This window comes from Pongo pygmaeus, chromosome 16 (assembly GCF_028885625.2).
Source record: "Pongo pygmaeus isolate AG05252 chromosome 16, NHGRI_mPonPyg2-v2.0_pri, whole genome shotgun sequence".
In the NCBI taxonomy this organism is placed as follows: domain Eukaryota; kingdom Metazoa; phylum Chordata; class Mammalia; order Primates; family Hominidae; genus Pongo; species Pongo pygmaeus.
Window position 1 is genome coordinate 40,115,259 of NC_072389.2, and position 21,286 is coordinate 40,136,544.

Consider the following 21,286-nt stretch of genomic DNA (forward strand, 5'->3'; position numbering starts at 1 on the left):
CACTCTGACTCTTAGGACAAGGGTCTGAGCCAACCAAGGAGGGTGGGAGAAACGATGGTTTTTGCTTATGGAGTCAAGTGAGCTTGACATTGTGACTTTCTCCTGTTTCTGGATCTTACTTTCTGGAGGGCGGTGATAAGAGTTCTCACAGGTAGAGTCTACCAAAAAAAAAAAAAAAATGCCCTTCTTCACAAAAGCCAGAACAGACTAAGCATCTCCTTTCTCAGTCCCCATCTGCAAGTAGTGTTGTGGGCTTTAAGTCTGTCTCTGGTGTCTGCCAGATTCTAGGAGTAAATATATGAGATGTTACTGATGTCTTCTGGCTTCCCAATTAGGTAAATACTTGGTAAGCATGATTTTTATTTAAGTTTCCGGGCTTTTTTGTTGTGTTCTCTGACCCAAAGTAAGAACTTACTTACCTTATGATCAAGGGTTTTAATAGTTAGAAATCTGAACTCAGGTGGCTAAAGGTAATCCTCCTCATTGACAGCTCTGTATGGCTGGACTGGTGCCTCTAACACTGAACAGTTTTGTTTTTTGTTTTTTTTGAGACAGTATCTCGCTGTGTCGCCCAGACTGGAGTGCAATGGTGCAATCTCGGCTCACTGCAACCTCTGCCTCCCGGGTTCAACCAATTCTCCTGCCTCAGCCTCCCGAGTAGCTGGGATTACAGGCACACGCCACCATGCCCGGCTAATTTCTGTGTTTTCAGTAGAGACGGGGTTTCATCGTGTTGGCGAGGCTGGTCTCCAACTCTTGACCTCGTGATCCACCTGCCTTGGCCTCCCAAAGTGCTGGGATTACAGGCGTGAGCCACTGCGCCCGGCCTGAACAGTTCTCTTAACATTCAGTCTTCTCTCTCCCTCCCCTTTAATGACTTCTTGAAGAACAAGAGGTGGGGAGGATATCTCAAGTTTTCACAGGAAGTTTTGAGCTTATCCAGCAATGCTTTGCTTTAAGTTCCTCCCATAGCAACTTGTTCCAACAAGCCTGATTTTTCCAAATGGCTTCCCAACAGCAATGTAGAATGGTTTGTTTCTAAAGCCTCTTAAATGTTAACACAAATGCAAAACAAAGGTCATTTCTCCTTCCAGCTGTTAACATTGTCAGAAACTTTACTTACAAATCCAGGCAATTTATCACATTGCCAAGTATTGTTAAGCATTCAGGTACTCAGCGTACCCTGAGAGGTGCATTGACAGGTTTGCAATCAAATAAATTCCTAATTCTGGAATTAATTAATTCAATTAATTATTAATTATTGTTCACACCCCCCAGTGACGCCCCTGTAATATTAATATTTTAGGGGAACAGAAAAATCTTCCTTTCTTCATTACCTAAAAATGTCTGTATTTCTTGTGGCATAAAGCATTCACTAGTAGTCTTAATAGGCAGTTTCAAGTTTAGAGTCTAATCTATAAGCCTTATAATATAAGGGACTCTGTCTCAGTTGAAGAAGCAAGCATGATAGAAACCTTTAATCGCCCTGTAATGAGTTGAAATCTGTCCTGTGTCCCTTAAAAAGATATGTTCCAGTTCTAACCCTGAGTAGCTTTGAATGTGGCTTTATTTGGATAAGAGACTTTGCAGATGTAATTAAGGATTTTCAGTGTGAAATCATCTAGGTTTTAGAATGAACCCTAAATCCAATGACTGTTGTCCTTATGTAAAGCAGGATATTTCCCTGACCCATTCATGGGCAGAAACTGGAGTACACAGGGACTAGAACCAGCTGGCCGCTTTGGTGCCAGCAGGGGCAGACTCAATTAACTTGGTCCCTCCGTGTTCTACCCCTTGCTGGAGGGGAAGCACAGATGCATAGTTTCAGGAGCTGGCGTGAGCATTTTTGGGCACCAGCAGGAGCAAAACTCCATGCAGCCCCCATGGCAGTGGCTGGGGGGTTGCCCGTGACCTATGGAGCTGCAGAAGGAGTGTTTCAGTGCCCTTTTAGCTTTGCAGTCTGTGGACAGCTTGAGTGTTAACAGGTCAGTGGAGGGTCAGTGTGACAGCCTTTTGCACCTGCACTCATGGCACCCAAATTCTTGTCTGACATCCAGGAGGAATGAGGTCGCATGAATGACTTGAAGATGGTAGATGTGGATTTTTTTTTTAAAGGAGTTTTGCTCTTGTTGTCTAGGTTGGAGTGCAATGGTGCGATCTCGGCTCACCACAACCTCAGCATCCCGGGTTCAAACAATTCTCTTGCCTCAGCCTCCGGAGTAGCTGGGATTACAGACATGTGCCACCATGCCTGGCTAATTTCGTAGTTTTAGTAAAGATGGGGTTTCTCCATGTTGGTCAGGTTGGTCCCGAACTCCCGACCTCAGGTGATCCGCTTGCCTCGGCCCCCAAAGTACCAAGATTACAGGTGTGAGCCACTGCACCTTGCCAATTTCTGTTATTTTATTTTAATTAATTAATTAATTTATTTATTTATTTTTTGAGACGGAGTCTCACTCTGTCGCCCAGGCTGGAGTGCAGTGGCGTGATCTCAGCTCACAGCAAGCTCCGCCTCCCGGGTTCACGCCATTCTGCTGCCTCGGCCTCCCGAGTAGCTGGGACTACAGGTGCCCACCACCACACCCGGCTAATTTTTTGTGTTTTTAGTAGAGACAAGGTTTCTCCATGTTAGCCAGAATGGTCTCGATCTCCTGACCTCGTGATCCGCCCGACTCGGCCTCCCAAAGTGCTGGGATTACAGGCGTGAGCCACTGCGCCTGGCCCTATTTTTTTTTTTTGAGACAGAGTCTTGCTCTGTCCCCCAGGCTGGAGTGCAGTGGTGCAGTCTCGGCTCACTACAACCTCTGCCTCCCAGGTTCAAGCAGTTCTCCTACCTCAGCCTACTGAGTAGCTGGTATTACTAGCATGAGCCACCACACCTGGCTTATTTTTTCGTTTGTTTGTTTTAGTAGAGATGGGGTTTCACCATGTTGGCCAGGCTGGCCTCAAGTGATCTACCCGCCTCAGCCTCCCAAAGTGCTGAGATTACAGGCATACGCCACCATGCCTGGCCCAATTTCTGTTATTTTAAACCACCCATTTTATGGTACTTTGTTATGGCAGCCATATAAACTCATATCAATCCAATTTTTTTTTCATTCTGCCAGTGAAAAGAGTCAAACTCTGTAAAATATTTGAAGAGATTCATCTTGAGCCCCAATATGACTGACAATGGCCCGAGATACAGTCTTAACAGGTCCTAAGAACATGTGCTCGAGATGGTCAGGCTACAGCTTGGTTTTTGTTTGTTTGTTTTTGAGACAGAGTCTCGCTCTGTCGCCCAGGCTGGAGTGCAGTGGCACCATCTCGGCTCACTGCAACCTCCACCTCCCAGGTTCAAGCAGTTCTCCTGCCTCAGCCTCCCGAGTAACTGGGACTACAGGCACCCGCCACCATGCCTGGCTAATTTTTTGTATTTTTAGTAGAGACGAGGTTTCTCTGTGTTAGCCAGGCTGGTCTCGAACTCCTGACCTCAGGTGATCCGCCCATCTCGGCCTCCCAAAGTGCTGGGATTACAGGTGTGAGCCACCATGCCTAGCATGTTTTATATGTTTTAGGGAGACATAAGACATCAAGCAATACATGTCAGGTGCACATTGTTCTGGTTCTGTCTGGAAAGGTGGGACAACTCGGAGTGGGGGTTTCCAGGTTATAGGTGAATTCAAATATTTTCTGATTGGCAGTTGGTTGAAAGAGTTAAGCTATTATCTAAAGACCTGGAATTAATAGAAGGGAGTATCTTGGTTAGAATTAGGGATTGTGGAGACCGAGGTTCTTACTATGTGGATGAAGCCTCCAGGTAAGCAGGCTTTAGCGAGAATACATTGTAGATCAGGGGTGTTCAATCTTTTGGGTTCCCTGGGCCACAATGGAAGAAGAATTGCCTTGGGTCATACATAGAATATACAAAAAAAAAATTGCAAGGCCCAGCACAGTGGCTCATGCCTGTAATCCCAGCACTTTGGGAGGCCGAGATGGACAGATTGCTTGAGGTCAGGAGTTCAAGACCAGCCTGGTTGACACAGTGAAACCTCGTCTCTACTAAAAATACAAAATTAGCTGGGCATGGTGGTGCATGCCTGTAGTCCTAGCTACTCGGGAGGCTGAGGCAGGAGAATCGCTTGAACCCGGGAGGCGGAGGTTGCAGTGAACCGAGATCGCGCCACTGCACTCTAGCCTAGGCAATAGAGCCAGACTCCTTCTCAAAAAAAACAAAAATAAAAATAAAAATTGCAAAGAAATCTCATAATGTTTTAAGAAAGTTTACAAATTTGTGTTGGACCACATTCATAGCTGTTTTGGTGCGTGGATTGAACAAGCTTGTTGTAGATGTTCCTTATCAGACTTAGAAAGGTGTCATGCTCTTAGTTAATCGTCTCCTGGATCAGGGAAAAGACCTAGAAAAGGAAGTAGATTCTCTACAGAATGTAGATTTCCCCCACAAGAGACAACTTTGTAGGGCCATTTCAAAATACATCAATGAAATATATTTGGGGGTAAAATACTTCTATTTTCTTCAGGACCTACCATCTGTCATGTTGGTATCTTATTGCTACAGTCTGTTTTGTCAGTCTTAAAGCCTCTGTTTTAATGTTAATGCTGGTCAGCTGTGCCTGAATTCCAGGGGGAGAAGAGTATGATGAGGCATGTCCAACTCCCCCTTCCTATCATAGCCTTAACTAGTTTAGAGGTTAACTTTGGAATGCCCTTGGCTAAGAGATGAAGGATCCAGTCAGTTGGTTGGGGGGCTTAGAATTTCGTTTTTGGTTTACAGTTGCCTCAACAAACATTTATTGAGCACTATCATGTGCCAAGCAGAGAAACAAGAAAATCCTTGTTCTTATAGAGCCTACATTCTGATAGTGATGGTGGTGGGAAAGAGAAAATAAACAAGCAAACAGTAAATAAGATAATTTCTAATGGTGAAAACGACTATTAAGACAGAGTGATGTGACAGAGAATATTGAGGTATGGTGGGCTTCTTTAGATTAAGTGATCAGGGAGGAAGGTCTCTGAGGAGATGATGTTTAAGCTGAAATCTGAATAAAAAGAAAGAGCTGGTGACCTGAAGATCAATCAATGGGAAGAATGTTGCAGGCAGATGTTACAGCTGGTGCAAAGGCTCTCAGGCAGGAATCACCTCAGTGACTGAAGAACAGGTAGAAGGCCAATGGCGGCCAGGCGTGGTGGCTCAAGCCTGTAATCCCAGCACTTTGGGAGGCCAAGGCGTGCAATCACCTGAGGTCAGGAGTTCAAGACCAGCCTGGTCTCTACAAAAATACAAAACAAAAAAAAATTAGCTGAGCATGATGGCGGGTGCCTGTAATCCCAGCTACTCGGGAGGTTGAGGCAGGAGAATCACTTGAACCCGAGAGGCAGAGGTTGCAGTGAGCCAAGATCGTGCTATTGCACTCCAGCCTGAGCAACAGAGCGAGACTCCCTCTCCAAAAAAAAAAAAAAAAAAAAAAAAAAAAGAAGGCCAATGGCTCAGGAATGGTGGGCAAGGAGAAAGTGGTACAAAATGCAAGGAGCTCTGAGAAGTGGTAGGGGTCAGATCCTATGCAGTGTTGTAAACTACAGTAAAGAGTTTAGATTTTATTCTAAATGCAATGGGAAGCATTTGGAAGACTTTAGGAAAGAAAAGTGGTCTGATTTATGTGTGTGGGTATATATACATGTAAAATATATATATATTTTTTTCTAGAAACAAGGTCTTGCTATGTTGTTCAGGGTGGAATACAGTGGCGTGATTATAGCTCACTGCAGCCTCCAACTTCTGAGCTCGAGTGATCCTCCTGCCTCAGCCTCCGAGTTTCTAAGACTATAGGCACATGTCACCCACCACACATGGCTAGTTTTTAAATTTTTTTGTAGAGATGGGGTTTTGCTGTGTGGCACAGGCTGATCTTGAACTCCTGGCCTCAAGTGATCCTCCCTCCTTGGCCTCCCAGAATTACAGGCTAGAGTCATCTTTCCCAGCCTGATTCGTATTTTTAAATGAACCCTACTGCTGCCATGTTGGAGTTAGTTGAAGGAGTGTGGGGTTGTATTGTATCAGTTTAGCTAAACCGAGATTTTTTTGTTTTTTTGTTTTTTTGTGTGTTTTTTTTTTGAGATGGAGTCTCGCTCTGTCACCAGGCTGGAATGCAGTGGTGTGATCTCGGCTCACTGCAACCTCCACCTCCCTGGTTCAAGCGATTCTCCTGCCTCAGCCTCCTGAGTAGCTGGGACTACAAGCGCCCACCAGAATGCCCAGCTAATTTTTGTATTTTTAGTAGAGACAGAGTTTCACCATGTTGGCCAGGATGGTCTTGATCTCTTGACCTCCAGATCCACGTGCCTTGGCCTCCCAAAATGCTGGGATTACAAGCATGAGCCACGGCGCCCGGCCTTTTATTTTTTTTCAAGAATTTCCTTTGCTACCTGACTCAGGATTAGCAAGCCTCATGGGAGGCATTTTGCATGGTATTTGAAAGGTGGGAAGGAAGCAGTAGCTTGTTTTTACACTTGAAACTTCTGCGCAGGGCACAGGCACCCATCCCAGCTCACCTATGTTGTTGTAATCTGCTGACTCACCTTGCTGGCCTTGGGCAACATCCAGCCCACAGTTCCTTCAACTCCTGCCAGATGTTCTCCTTTAGCTTCTCTAAGTCCCGGGCCAGAAACATGTTTAGCTCCATGACTAAGGGCAGAGCATTAGAGTATCTGTGGAAGCTTGGAGGTACTGAGAGGTCTGCCTTGTAGGATCATGTTTCTCTTTCCAGATGCTAGTTGATCCTTATGTCCTCACTTTGCATTCATCATCCCTTCTAAGTACCAGCCCCAACCTCTGGCACCAGGCACATATAGTGTTTAATCAGCTCCCACAGTTTCCTAAGATCAAAGTCCTACAATAAGTGTATATATATATCAATTTATTTATATTTTATATAAGTGTATTTATATATAATTTACAGTTAAAATTTTATCAATATTTGTATTTTAAATATATTTATATACATAAATAGATTTTCTATAAAATGTTATATATTATATATTTACATTTTTATGCATAAAACGTGATTTTTATATATTTGTTTTGTTACATATGTATGTATATGTGTGTGTATGTATATATCTATCTATCTCCATCCTTGTGGCTTTTTTTTTTTTTTGGTGAGACAGAGATTTACTCTTGTTGCCCAGGCTGGAGTGCAATGGCGCAATCTCGGCTCACCACATCCTCTGCCTCCCAGGTTCAAGCGATTCTCCTGCTTCAGCCTCCAGAGTAGCTGGGATTATAGGCACGTGTCACCACGCCCGGCTAATTTTGTATTTTTAGTAGAGACTGGGTTTCACCGTGTTGCCCAGGCCGATCTTGATCTTACCTGACCTCAGGTAATCCGCCCGCCTCGGCCTCCCAAAGTGCTGGGATTACAGGTGTGAGCCACTGCGCCCGGCCTATCCTTGTGGTTTTCTTCTCTCATTGAACACCATTGAAGAAGAGGCAAAAGTGAAAGCAGGTACTGGGAACTTAGTCCAGAACCAGAGATCCAGAGACATTGTCATGGAGATGGGGAGAAGTGTACCAATTTAAGAAATGTTTTGGAGGTTGTATTAGAGTTTTCCAGAGAAATAAACCAATAGGATGTTTTATATATATATATATATACACACATATATACACACACATATATATACACACACATATATACACACACATATATATACACACATATATACATATATATACACACATATATATGTATGTATAAAATGGATGTATTTGATCTATCTATATATATTTATATCTATATATAGGTATATGCGAAGAGAGAGAAAGAAAGAAAAGAAAGAAAGAACGAACAAAAGAAAGAAAGAAAGGAAGGGCTGGGCACGGTGGCTCACGCCTGTAATCCCAGCACTTTGGGAGGCCGAGTCGGGTGGATCACCTTAGGTCGGGAGTTCGAGACCAGCCTGACCAACATAGAGAAACCCCTTCTCTACTAAAAATACAAAAGTAGCCAGGCGTGGTGGCAGATGCCTGTAGTCCCAGCTACTCAGGAGGCTGAGGCAGGAGAATCACTTGAACCTGGGAGGCAGAGGTTGCGGTGAGCCGAGATTGCAACATTGCACTCCAGCCTGGAGGTTTTTTTTGAAACTCCGTCTCAAAAAAAAAAAAGAAGAAGAAAAGGAATGAAGGAAGGAAGGAGAGAGAGAAAGAGTATTATAAGGAATTGATTCATGCAATTATGGAGGCTAAGAAGGCTCAAGATCTGCAGTTGGCAAGCTGAAGACCCAGGATAGCTGATGGTGCAGTTCTAGCCTGAGTCTGAAGGCTTGAGAACCAAGAGAACAGACAGTGAAAGTCCCAGTCTGAATGCCGCCTGGCTCAAGACTCAAAAAGAGCTGATGTTTCAGTTTGAGTCTGCAAGTAGGAAAAGACTAATGACCCAGCACGGTCAGGCAGAAGGGGTTCCTTCTGTTTCACAGGAAGGTCAGCCTTTTGTTCTATTCAGGCCTTCAAATGATTGGATGGGACTGACACACATTAAGGGAACACAATTTGCTTTACTTTGTCTCTACCTATTCCCATGTTAATCTCATCCAGAACCACCTTCACAGACACATCCAGAATGATATTTGATCAAAAGTCTAGGCACACCATGGCCCAGTCAAGTGGACACACAAAATTTACCGTCACAGAGGTAGAACTTGCAAAACATATGGATATATATATTGGATGCAGGGCTGCCTTCCTATGTAGTTGCACTGGGCCTCACACTTAGAAGGACCCCACAGTTGGTTTAATGCTCTACTATTGCTGTCTTGAAATTCTTAATAATTTTTTAACAAGGAGCTCTGTGTTTTTTCATTTTTCACTGGACCTGCAAATTATGTAACTGGTCCAGATTGAATATAAGGAGTGAAGGAAAAGAGGCTAAAGTTGTTACACTTAAATTCTTGGCTTAAACAACTGGGTGGGTGGTAGGGCACTTTGAGGTACAATTTGGAAGAGAAATGAAGAATTCTGATTTGAACATGTTAACTAAGAGCTGCCTCTTAGACATTGTGATATTTGTTGATGGCTTCCGCAGCATTCGTTTTTCTCTTCCTGATTCCTAACTAGACCTTGTTTTCCAGGCTCATGGTTACGGTTTAATTGGTTCCAGCTCCAGCCATCCACAAACTGTCCTGACATGGCAGGCTGTGCCCTACAGGGGCAAAGTGTCAAGTAAACATAGAAGACTAATTCTTTTTGTAATTCTCTTTACCCCTAGATTAAAGAACAAGGAGATGGCTGGCTATTTAAGAAGGAAAGGCAAAGGCTGCAGAAATTGAGCCTAATGGCTTATCAGATGGGATGGATAATTCTTTAAGTTTAAAAGAACTACTCATTTTCTCCAATATCTGTCTTTGCCATCTTCCTATCTAAGGAACCTTTCACTTTTTAGCCAGGGACATAGATTTCTGGTATGAGAACTACACTGCTCAACCTTCCATTCAGGTAAGCTCTGCCATTTGATTATATTCTGTTTAATGCGCTGTCAGAGGAAGTGGAGTATGGGATTTCCTAGACACATCTTTAAAGGAAGGGGAAATTCCATTTATCCTCCCCTTTCCTTTCCATTGGCTAGATTTTCTATGTATTGACCGAAATCCTAGTAGTCTGCAGCAGAAAAGGATCCTGGTCCATTGACGTGGAGCCAGGCCAGTTCCGGACTGCCTATCTCTGGAGTTTTACAAGAAAGATAAGTACTATCTAATTTAAGCCACCACTGTTTTGGATGTCTGTCACATATAGCCAATGTTAATCCTAAATGATATGATACTCATATAATTAACACCTTTTCTTAAGGACATCTAAATGAGTATCTACTTGCTAGAACCAAGAGTCTAATTAGAACTTTTTTTTCTTATTCAGGCCATGTACGATTTAGTTTTCATACAAACCACAAAACCTTACTTAACCCATATTTTGCTTTGTCTATTTTTTAAGTCCTAAAAGAAATATAGACACTTTATTACGATCTATTATTAAAAGACCGCTATTTCCTCTAGGGAAGCAACAATTCATCCATGTTTTCCTGGCACCAGCTCACATTTCATAAATCCTTGTTTAAAATTAACCCAGATCATTAAAAAACATAAAAAAATTATTTTTAAATTACACAATAAAAGCTGCCTTCAGAGAGACTTAAAAAAAGTGAGTTTATGTGTAATCTCAGATAAGGTGACCAAATATTCAAAATCGACGAAGACAGTTCCAGTTCCCAGATTGCCAGCTGCTCTGGTTTCTGTCGCAGCACACATCTTATGGTTCCAGCCAGATGTCATCCAACTTTAGGACAGGAATTCCTGTCCCTGCTCAGGAGAGCAAGCCACTGAAAATGGGAAGAAACAGTAAGAAAAGTGGAAATGGCAAAAAACGAATGAAGCTGCATTTAAAATTTTAGTTAACAATTTGGTTCATTGTTCAACAAAGTTTGAAAACATTTGTCAATGAATCTTGTTTAGTTTTATGTATTCCACACTGTGCATGGTAACCCATTTCTGGGGTGTGATTATAATATTCTTTTTTTTTTTTTTTTCTAAACAGAGTCTCACTCTGTCGCCCAGGCTGGAGTGCAGTGGCACAATCTCGGCTCACTGCAACCTCTGCCTCCTGGGTGTAAGTGATTCTCCTGTCTCAGTCCCCCAGTAGCCGGGATTACAAGTGCATGCCACCAGGCCCAGCTAATTTTTGTACTTTTAGTAGAGATGGGATTTCACCATGTTGGCCAGATTGGTCTCGAACTCCTGACCTCATGATCCACCCGCCTCGGCCTCCCAAAATGCTGGGATTACAGGCATGAGCCACCGCACCCAGCCAATATTCTTAAAAAGTGATGTGGGCCTGGTGCAGTGGCTGATGCCTGTAATGCCAGCACTTTGGGAGGCTGAGGTAGGCGGATCTCTTGAGGTCAAAAGTTTGAGACCAGCTTGGCCAACATGGTGAAACCCCGTCTCCACTAAAAATACAAGAATGAGCTGGGTGCGGTGGCTCACGCCTGTAATCCCAGCACTTTGGGAGGTCGAGGCAGGTGGATCACAAGGTCAGGAGTTCGAGACCAGCCTGGCCAATATGGTGAAACCCCGTCTCTACTAAAAAGAAAATGCAAAAAAAAATTAGCCGGGCGTGGTGGCACATGCCTGTAATCTCAGCTACTCTGGAGGCTGAGGCAGGAGAATTGCTTGAATCTGGGAGACAGAGGTTGCAATGAGCTGAGATAGCACCACTGCACTCCAGCCTGGGTGACAGAGTCAGACTCTGTCCCAAAAAAAAAAAAAAAAAGAATTAGCGGGACTTGGTGTGGTGGTGCATGACTGTAAATCCCAGCTACTTGGGAGGCTGAGGCAGGAGAATCGCTTGAACCGAGAGGTGGAGGCTCCAAGCCCCATTCTCACACAAGTTTTCCAAGGCTGTTGCATTTACACATGCCCAGGACTGTTGGATGGTGGGTTGTCTACAGAGGATTGGTCCGTGGTAATTTACCCTTGATGTTCATTGGACAGATGATGTTTAAAGGCTAAATAAAAGTTAGCCAGGTGGACAAGAAAAGGAAGGACATTCCAAGTGGAGAGAACAGTGTGTGTAAACAGAAGAAAAAGACAGTATAGTGTATGGATTCATAATATCTTATCTTTCATTCTGAAATCCCAAAAGTTCAAAAAGCTGAAAGCTTTTCTTAACCTATTTGTCAGGAAAACCAGACCCGACTCAATTTGAACTCATGGGTGTGCTGCATTTGTCGGGGACCCATCAGGACACAGTGGCATTCTCAAATTGGGATCACTTGAAGAAGACTTAATAAAGAGATTTTGTATACAGGTGTGGGTGAGGTGCAGAAAAACCACAGGAAGGGTGGCGGGCGCTCACACCTGTAATCCCAGCTCTTTGGGAGGCTGAGGTGGGTGGATCACTTGAGATCAGGAGTTCAAGACTAGCCTGGCCAATATGGTGAGACCCCGTCCCTACTGAAAATACAAAAATTAGTCAGGCATGGTGACAGGGGCCTTAGCTACATGGGAGGCTGAGGCAGGAGAATTGCTTGAACCAGGGAGGCAGAGGTTGCAGTGAGCGGAGATTGTGCCACTGTACTCCAGCCTGGGTGACAGACAGCGCAAGACTCTGTCTCAAAAAAGAAAAAAAAAAAAAACCACGGGGGATAGTGTTGGCACAAGGGATAGTGGTGTGAAAGTGAGACAGTACCCTAGCACTAGAAAGAACAGAACTGTTATGACTCCTAGATGCAATGAGATGAGAAGAGAGAGTGCTTCTTAGAACTCAGAAGGAAAGAGTCATGGGAAGATGACTGCCTAAGAGCAACAGTGAGTCTCAGAAAGTTCTTCAGGCAAGGGAAATACCCCAACCTTCCTGGGGAGCTTGATGGGCTCCTCGTTGGTTATACTCCAACAGTAGCCTGAGGGCAACAGAGGGTGAAGCTGAAGTCCAGATAGGTCAGTTTCCCATGGCACAGAGCAGGTGGAAAAGGATAGAAAATAGATCTAGAGGGGCCAAAGGAAGATACCTGGCTAAGTGCAAAACCAGACCTGAACTGACCCAAGGTCATTTGCAAATGTGTCACACTTAATGTGAATATTTAGGTTTCTGGCAGAGATATTTATATTTGTAATGACGAATTGATGTCTTAGACCATGCTGGGTGTTGTGTACTATATGATATAAGCATGGGGTTACTTGTCAAAAACCTGAAAAAAATTATGAATTTGGAAATACCTCTGGCCTCTGGGAGTTTTGCTAAGAGAATATGTGCCTGCATATAGTAAACTGGAGACATTTTTATATGTCTCAAAGATTTTGCACATGGGGAATGGGGTAGGCAGTTGGCAGCAGTTCAATATCGAAGGCAAGAGAGGAGGTGAAAAGGTGTACTGGAGCCACAGCATTAAGGCTTTTATGCCAAGCAAAGAGGATGGACTTGGCTGTAAATGGTGAGGAATTGTAATAAGGGATTTTAAACTGGGATGACATGATTAGACACATGTTTTAGGAAGATCATGCTGGCTGTAATGTGCAGGTTGGACTCTCCTGGGCAACAGAGCCCAGGAAGTCCTGGGTTTGGGATTTCTCTCATTCCTGAGCGTGGAGAAAGAGGAGGGGAGGCGGAGAGGTATGAGAGACTGGCCCTAGTGATTCCCATGACTGCACAGTGTGACACTTGAATGGATCATGGAGGAAGCAGAGGCAACACATACTAGAGGCAGGGAGAGGACACTCTTTCAGATGTCATCTTCAGCTCTGCTTGGTAAGCTGATTAACAAAGCTTTTGCCAGCATCTGAGATGCATGTCCACCAAGAGATACTGTTCTCTTGCTTCTTGAATCATAGATTTTATTTTTAAGATTAAATAGGATTAAATAGGAACCTGCAGATATTAAGCAGCAGGAGTTACCCAGAGACTCAGCAAAAGAATCTGGACTGGTCCCCTAACGCTATGTCATGTTGTTTTCACCATACCACACTGCCATTCGATCAGTGATGTTAAATTAAATAAGCAGGAGCCACTAGCTTGAGGCTGTCTCCGTACTTTGAGTTCCTATATACTTAACAAACTGTAACCTAACTTGGTGCAAAACAAATGGAAGGCCTAACTTAGGAGTATATTTTGTAACAGCCAAGCTTCAGCCAATGACAGGCAGCCAAGTGATCAGACCATCCCCAAATAAGGCAGCCACTTAACTGTAGCCAGTCAGGTGATTTTTCTACTTTGCTTCTATGTTTGGCCTATAAAAGCTTGTTGCTCACACTGCTTTGCTCAAATAAACTCTGCTAAATTTAATTTGTCTCCTTTTTTTTTGTTCGAGACAGAGTCTCACTCTGTTGCCAGGCTGGAGTACAATGGTGTGATCTTGGCTCGCTGCAACCTCTGCCTCCCTCCCGGGTTCAGGTGATTCTCCTTCCTCAGCCTTCTGAGTAGCTGGGATTACAGGTGCCTACACCACCACGCCTGGCTAATGTTTGTATTTTTAGTAGAGATGGGGTTTCACCATACTGCCCAAGCTGGTCTCGAACTCCTGGCCTCAAGTGATCTGCCTGCTTCAGCCTCCCAAAGTGCTGGGATTACAGGTGTGAACCACCATGCCTGGACTAAAGTTGTTGTTGTTGTTGTTTTTAATGGTGTGAAATATGGTGATAGTTCATATGAATATCTGTGTCAGTTCCTAAAAAGAATATAGAGGAATAAAAGACCAATGCAGTGACTATTGACTTAACAGTCCTTGCAAGGCATTTTTCTCCCTTCTTCAAGTTTTAATAAAAATAAAACCCTAAAATTCATAGCATCATGGAATAGAAGTCTGGTAAAGCGAGCAGAATAATTTATGCATAATTATAAAATAACTGGTGCGTTAAGTGGTTATATGATCTGTCTCATGAGTTAGTTGGTCAAATTTTATACACAGCTTATTTATAATTAATTATTTCTTAATCTCCCTCCAATTGTTTAATGGTTTCCATATGCTTGCTTGTGCTTTAGCTTGTATGCACTTGGTGAATCTTACCTACCACAAACAGGAAGTCTGGAAAGTGAAAATTTATTTCCTTTTCACCATCACCAGCCTTGTTCAGGTAATTCTCCAGAGATAACTACTCTTAAGAGGTTTGTATGTACTCTTTTAGACTTTTTCTATTTATATCCACATGCCTGTGTGTTATAGACCTTCAAAAACAAATGTTATTGGGTGCTTTTTCTGTAAAAATGGTGTAATGCTATGATAATTTTTTTTTTTTAAAGATAGACTCTCACTCTGTGGCCCAGGCTGGAGTGCAGTGGCACAACCTAGGCTCACTGCAACCTCTGCCTCCCGAGTTCAAGTGATTCTCCTGCCTCAGCCTCCCAAGTAGCTGGAATTACAGGCACCCACCACCACACCTGGTTAATTTTTGTATTTTTAGTGGAGACAGGGTTTCACCATGTTGGCCAGGCTGTTCTCGAACTCCTGACTTCAAGTGATCCACTCACCTCGGCCTCCCAAAGTGCTGAAATTACAGGCGTGAGCCACCACGCCTGGCCGTTCTTTTTTATTTTTATTTATTTATTTATTTTTGAGACAGAGTTTCACTCTTGTTGCCCAGGCTGGAGTGCAATGGTGAGATCTCGGCTCACTGCAACCTTCGCCTCCTGGGTTCAAGTGATTCTCCTGTCTCAGCATCCCAAGTAGCTGGGATTACAGGCGGGCACCACCATGCCCTGCTAATTTTGTATTTTTAGGAGAGATGGGGTTTCACCATGTTGGTCAGGCTGCTCTTGAACTCCCGACCTCAGATGATATGCCCACCTTGGCCTCCCAAAGTGCTGGGATTACAGGTGTGAGCCACCGCACCTGGCCTTGTTTTTTTTTTTTTTTTTTTTTTTTGAGATGGAGTTTCACTCTGTCACCCAGGCTGGAGTGCAGTGGCACGATCTCAGCTCACTGCAACCTCCACCCTCCGGGTTCAAATGATTCTCCTTCCTCAGCCTCCTGAGTAGCTGGGACTACAGGCACCTGCCACCACGCCCGGCTAATTTTTTGTATTTTTAGTAGAGATGGGGTTTCGCCATCTTGACCAGGCTGGTCTTGAACTCCTGACCTCATGATCCACCCACCTCAGCCTCCCAAAGTGCTGGGATTACAGGTGTGAGCCACCACACCCAGCCCGGTTTTTTTTTTAATTTTTTAATTTTTTAAAATTTAAGCCATCAGTTATTAATTTTTTAAATTTAAGGAGAATGTTCTTTTTCACTTAATAATATGTTACATACATATTTTTCGGGTAAGTATGTTACATACATATTTTAATGTGTATGCATGTATACAATTTTAATATGTATGTATGTATTACATACAATAATGTGTTACATACATACATTTACATATTTTTCAGGTAAGTATGTATAGATTGATCTTATTTATTTTTATTTTTTATTTTTTAGAGACAGGGTCTTGCTCTGTCACCTAACTCAGAGTCTGGTGACACAGTCATAGCTCACTGTAACCTCAAACTCCTGGGTCCTTCTGCCTTGGCCTCCCAAGCACTAGGATTACAGATGTGAGATGCTGTGCTCAGCCCTTATTTGTTTTAATGATTGGGTTCCATTGATTGCATGGATGTTCTTTAATTTTAGCCATTCCCTTACTGATGGGTAAATAGATTCCTTTTACATTTTTTTTTAATGGCAAATGATCATTCAAATTAACCTTCTTGTGCTACTTTCTTTTTTTTTCTTTTTTTTTTTTGAGACGGAGTCTTGCTTTGTCACCCAGGCTGGAGTGCAGTGGCGCCGTCTCGGCTCACTGCAACCTCTGCCTCCCCGGTTCATGCCATTCTCCTGCCTCAGCCTCCCAAGCAGCTGGGACTACAGGTGCCCACCACCATGCCCGGCTAATTTTTTGTATTTTTAGTAGAGATGGGGTTTCACCGTGTTAACCAGGATGGTCTCGATCTCCTGACCTCGTGATCCGCCTGCCTCGGCCTCCAAAAGTGCTGGGATTACAGGCATGAGCCACTGCGCCCGGCTCTTGTGCTACTTTCTATTAGTACTTACAGAACCTTACTCTCTAAGGTCCTTGGCTAAGGTTACATTTTGTAGGAACGAATATCTTTTCTCACTTAAACCAAAAAGAAGTCATTCATGTTGACCTATAAATACAGCAACAAAAACATTTTATTAATTTTTATGCAAATTATGAAAGTAACCAAGGGGATTCAGATCCAATCAAAACCACTAATATCTTGCTATTTTCACCTTTAGCTCACCAGTCTCAGTGTCTTAAGCTAGGTCATTCTGGTGATTACTTTTAAATTTCTTTGATCTTCATTGGATCATATCTTTTCTCCTAAGAACATCTGAGAGGCACAGACCTGAGAAACAATCCCCAGGTTGAAGAGGTAGAAGTTGGCGGAAGTTAAAAGCAATGTCTCCACAATGGAGAAGTGACATGCTAAAGGAACCTGGCATCCAGACATTTCCTAACCCCCAACCCCTCCTTACATATGACCTACTCTTAGAGGAGTACAGCGTGGTGGTTAGGAGTATGGACTCGGCAGCCAGATATCCTGGGATCTGTTGCTTGTTAGCTGTGGGCCTTAAGCTAAGAACTTAACCTCTCTGTGCCTCAGTTGCTCCATCTGTTAAAATGAAGATAACGATAATGAAGATGATATCACCTGCTGTGTAGGATTGTTATGAAAAATCAAGAGTTAATATTTGTAAATCACTTACAGGGTCTGGCACATAATAAGTGCTGTGTGGGTGTTTGTTAAATAAAATAACATACAATGGCATAGGCACTGTGGTTGTTCTTCCTAGTCTCCTAAAGAAGCAGTTGTTTCTGAAACCTTCCCAAACTCAAATATAGCTGAAGTTGCTCAAAATATCATGGGAAAATCCCTCCTCTTCACCAGCCCCTCCACTGTAGAGGCTTCTTTGTGCTCACAGAAGCCCTATATTTCAGTGGTCTGTTCTGGATGTCTAAACTTCTCATAACAAGTGATATTTTATGGGGCCCGGCGCAGTGGCTCACGCCTGTAATCTTAGCACTTTGGGAAGCCGAGGCAGGTGGATCATTTGAGGTCAGGAGTTAGAGACCAGTCTGACCAAGATGGTGAAACCCCGTCTCTACTAAATACAAAAAAAACTTAGCCGGGAGTGGTGGCACATGCCTGTAATCCCAGCTATTTGGGAGGCTGAGGCAGGAGAATCGCTTGAATCCTGGAGGTGGAGGTTGCAATGAGCCAAGATCGCACCATTGCACTCCAGCCTGGGCTGGAGCAAAACTCTGTCTCAAAAAAAAAAAAAAAAAAAAAAAGATGAAGAAGAGGTGATATTTTATTTACATTAAAAAAAAATGGACAGATACTGGGTGTCTGATTCCCAGACAGTTGTTAGCACATTCTTTGTGTTCAACAAAACATTCTAATAAGAAGAGAAGATTTGTAAAAACACATAGAAGAAATTGATTAAGACACATAAGTACAGTGAAAATTATCTGGATTCTGGCCGGGCATGGTGGCCCGCACCTGTAATCCCAGCACTTTGGGAGGCTAAGGTGAGTGGATCACTTGAGGTCAGGAGACCAGCCTGACCAACATGGTGAAACCCCATCTCTACTAAAAATACAAAATTAGCCGGGCATGGTAGTGCATACCTGCAATCCCAGCTACTTGGGAGGCTGAGGCAGGAGAATCACTTGAACCTAGGCGGTGGAGGTTGCAATGAGGCAAGATTGCACCACTGCACTCCAGCCTGGGCATCAAGAGAGAAACTCTGTCAAAAAAAAAAAAGAAAGAAAGAAATTGATTAGGAACCACAAGTACAATGAAAATTATCTGGATTCTGGCCAGACATGTGGCTCATGCCTGTAATCCCAGCACTTTGGGAGGCCAAGGTGGGTGGATCACCTGAGGTCAGGAGCTCAAGACCAGCCTGGGCAACATGGCAAAACCCCGTCTCTACTAAAAATACAAAAATTGGCCAGGTGTGGTGGCAGGTGCCTGTAATATGGGAGGCTGAGACCCAAGAATCGTTCGAACCCGGGAGGCAGAAGTTGCAGTGAGCCAACCAAGATCGCGCCATTGCACTTCAGCCTGGGTGACAGAGCAAGACTCCATCTCAAAAAAAAAAAAAAAAAAAAAAAAGAAAAGAAAAAAAAGAAAATTATCTGGATTCTCAGGAAATGTTTGATTTTCTGAACATAACAGAAAATTTTAGGAATAGAAAATAAGAGAAAATTCATTGACAAGATATATTTATATCCTATATTTTCAAATGTTAATATTATAACTGTCAGAAATAATGCCACATTTTATTTATTGAAGAGCTGATTATCCAGATCTGAGATTTTATATATTTCTTTTTCTTTTTTCTTATTTTTATTTGATACGGAATCTTGCTCTGCTGCCAGGCTGGAGTGCAGTGGCACAATCTCAGCTCACTGCAACCTCTGCCTCCTGGGTTCAAGCGATTCTCCTGCCTCAGACTCCCGAGTAGCTGGGATTACAGGTGCGTGCCACCACGCCCAGCTAATTTTTGAATTTTTAGTAGAGACAGTGTTTCACAATGTTGGTCAGGCTGGTCTCAAACTCCTGACCTTGTGATCCACCTGCCTTGGCCTCCCAAAGTGCTGGGATTACAGGCGTGGCCATTGCACCTGGCCTTACATATCTTTTATTATTATTTTCTTCCTACACCATCCCTGCAATCTCCTGTATTTTCATCAATTACAAAGCATGTGGAGTCAGGTGTGAAATTTTTTTCTCTCAATATGGTTAGACTTCTAAGGCAAACTGTACGGTACCTGACTTCCTCTAAAGGAGGACTAATGGGTCACTCCATCTGGGGGGCATCCACATTCTCTGGAGTATTTTGACTATAGTCTTGAGTTAAACACGTGGTTTGGTTGGCTGTACATCATGATTTAATTTCACAAGAATCTTGAATGTCTCATTTCCTCATATCATCACTAAAAAGATTTGAGGGCTTGACACTGGCTTTCAACCTCGTTGAATCCAAATTGTAGGACTTAGGGAGTATGTTATGGTCTAAATGTTTGTGTTACCCCCTTCCTCATTCATATGTTGAAATCCCAACCTTCAAGGTGATGGTGTTGGGAAGTGGAGCGTTTGGGAAGCTATTAGGACATGAGGACAGAGTTTAGTGTCCTTATAAAAGAGGCCCAAGAGAGACAGGTCCTTGCCTCTTCTACCATGTGAAGACTTAGCCAGATGGTACCCTCTATGAACCAGAAAACAGGTGCTCACCGGAAACAGCACCTGCTGGTATGTTGATCTTGGACTTCTCTGCCTCTGGAATTGTGAGAAATACATTTCTTTTGTTTATAAGCCACCCAGTTTATGGTATTTTATTACAGCAGCCCAAACCATCTAAGATGGGGAATTTCGATGCTGAAAGAGGGAGGGAAAATTAGAATGCTGTGGGTAGCCACTGATGTACCCATGGACAGTTAGCTTTCAAACTTTTAGACTATGATTAATATACTAAGAAAAGATACTACAGCAGATACAACTGTAGCCAACTTACAGTTGGGTATTTTATGTATTTGTTTGTTTCTTTTATTTCTCACCTTGTTCCAGAAAGTGAAGCAAAGCTATCTTATTATTTCTCTTCCAAGACAGCATCAGGAAAATATGAAGCTCTTGTTTCTTTTCTTTCTCCTTGGCCTGCAAACGCCTGTGTTTAGCTCTGTAATAATTTCTTTTCAAACTTGAGTTGCTCAGGCAACTACACTCTTTGCTCTCTAACTTGACCCCATTTCCTGATGAATGGTCTTTTCATTTATTTGCTAAGACCTAAAGGTTTTTACATTCTGCAATTTTCTCTGCTAAATAGCTCTAGGCATTACTGCTTATAAAATCATAGACAATCATAAAACCTTAGATTTGGAAGGAACCTTAGAGACCATCTAATCTTACCCCCTCATTTTACAGTTAAAGAAATTGAGTTCTCAAGAGGGTAAATAACTTGTTCAGAGTCATCCAGCTAATTTGTAGACTGGGTAGTATTTTCCCAAGCTAATTTTTTGACTTGAACAGAACTACAAATGAAACCATTTTAAAGAGCACATACTTTTCCATCTTGATCCTTTTGAAATATAATAATATAATTTAGAACCAAATTTATAAAATCACCACTTTTAATCCTGAAAAACACTGTGATGTAAGAAATGGCTAAATGAGGTTTGTGATTTACATGCTTTTTAATAGGCCATGTATTAAAACTCTGGTCTCAGATTTACTAGTTAACTGAAGGTTGGCTAAATCAACCTAAAGAGATTGCTTTGCTTTACCTAATGACCTTTATGGTGGAGGGCAGGGGCAGTTGAAAGAAAATGGACCAACACAAACAGAGAGACATAATGTCAGCATGGGAATGACGTTAGGGCTCAATAATCTATTGTCATTATTATTACTGTTAATATAATATCATACTTTGTGTGCATAACATCATGACTCTAGCTTGGCAGTATGAAGTCCAGATAAGAAATTATAAATTACCTTTGTGTCCAGAATTTTAATCTAGCTAGAGCCAAAGATGAGCCATCCTCTTTTTACTGCCCACTCACTTCAGACAGAGGGGTCCTCCTATGTGGCCACAAGTAACTCACAGAATCTTTGAAGAGCCACTTTTCTTGACTGCTCTATATCTCTCTTTGCAAAATTGTGTATCTCACAAGTAGGCTCATTCTCAACATTTGTGAGCTTAATGGGAATGTGCCAATGGATGTTTCTCACCCTGCTCCAATGC

The 21,286-nt window shown here is 42.8% G+C and overlaps 1 long non-coding RNA gene across 1 annotated transcript in view; it reads left to right on the forward strand.

Moving 5' to 3' along the window:
* LOC134738278 (uncharacterized) overlaps positions 1–17,307 on the forward strand; it is a 23,100-nt gene extending 5,793 nt beyond the window's left edge. Inside the window, exons 3-5 of the long non-coding RNA XR_010123936.1 lie at positions 9,261–9,487; positions 14,519–14,610; positions 16,865–17,307. This is a non-coding gene — a long non-coding RNA (uncharacterized LOC134738278). The remainder of the gene's footprint in view (positions 1–9,260; positions 9,488–14,518; positions 14,611–16,864) is intronic.
* Positions 17,308–21,286: the final 3,979 nt, after the last annotated feature.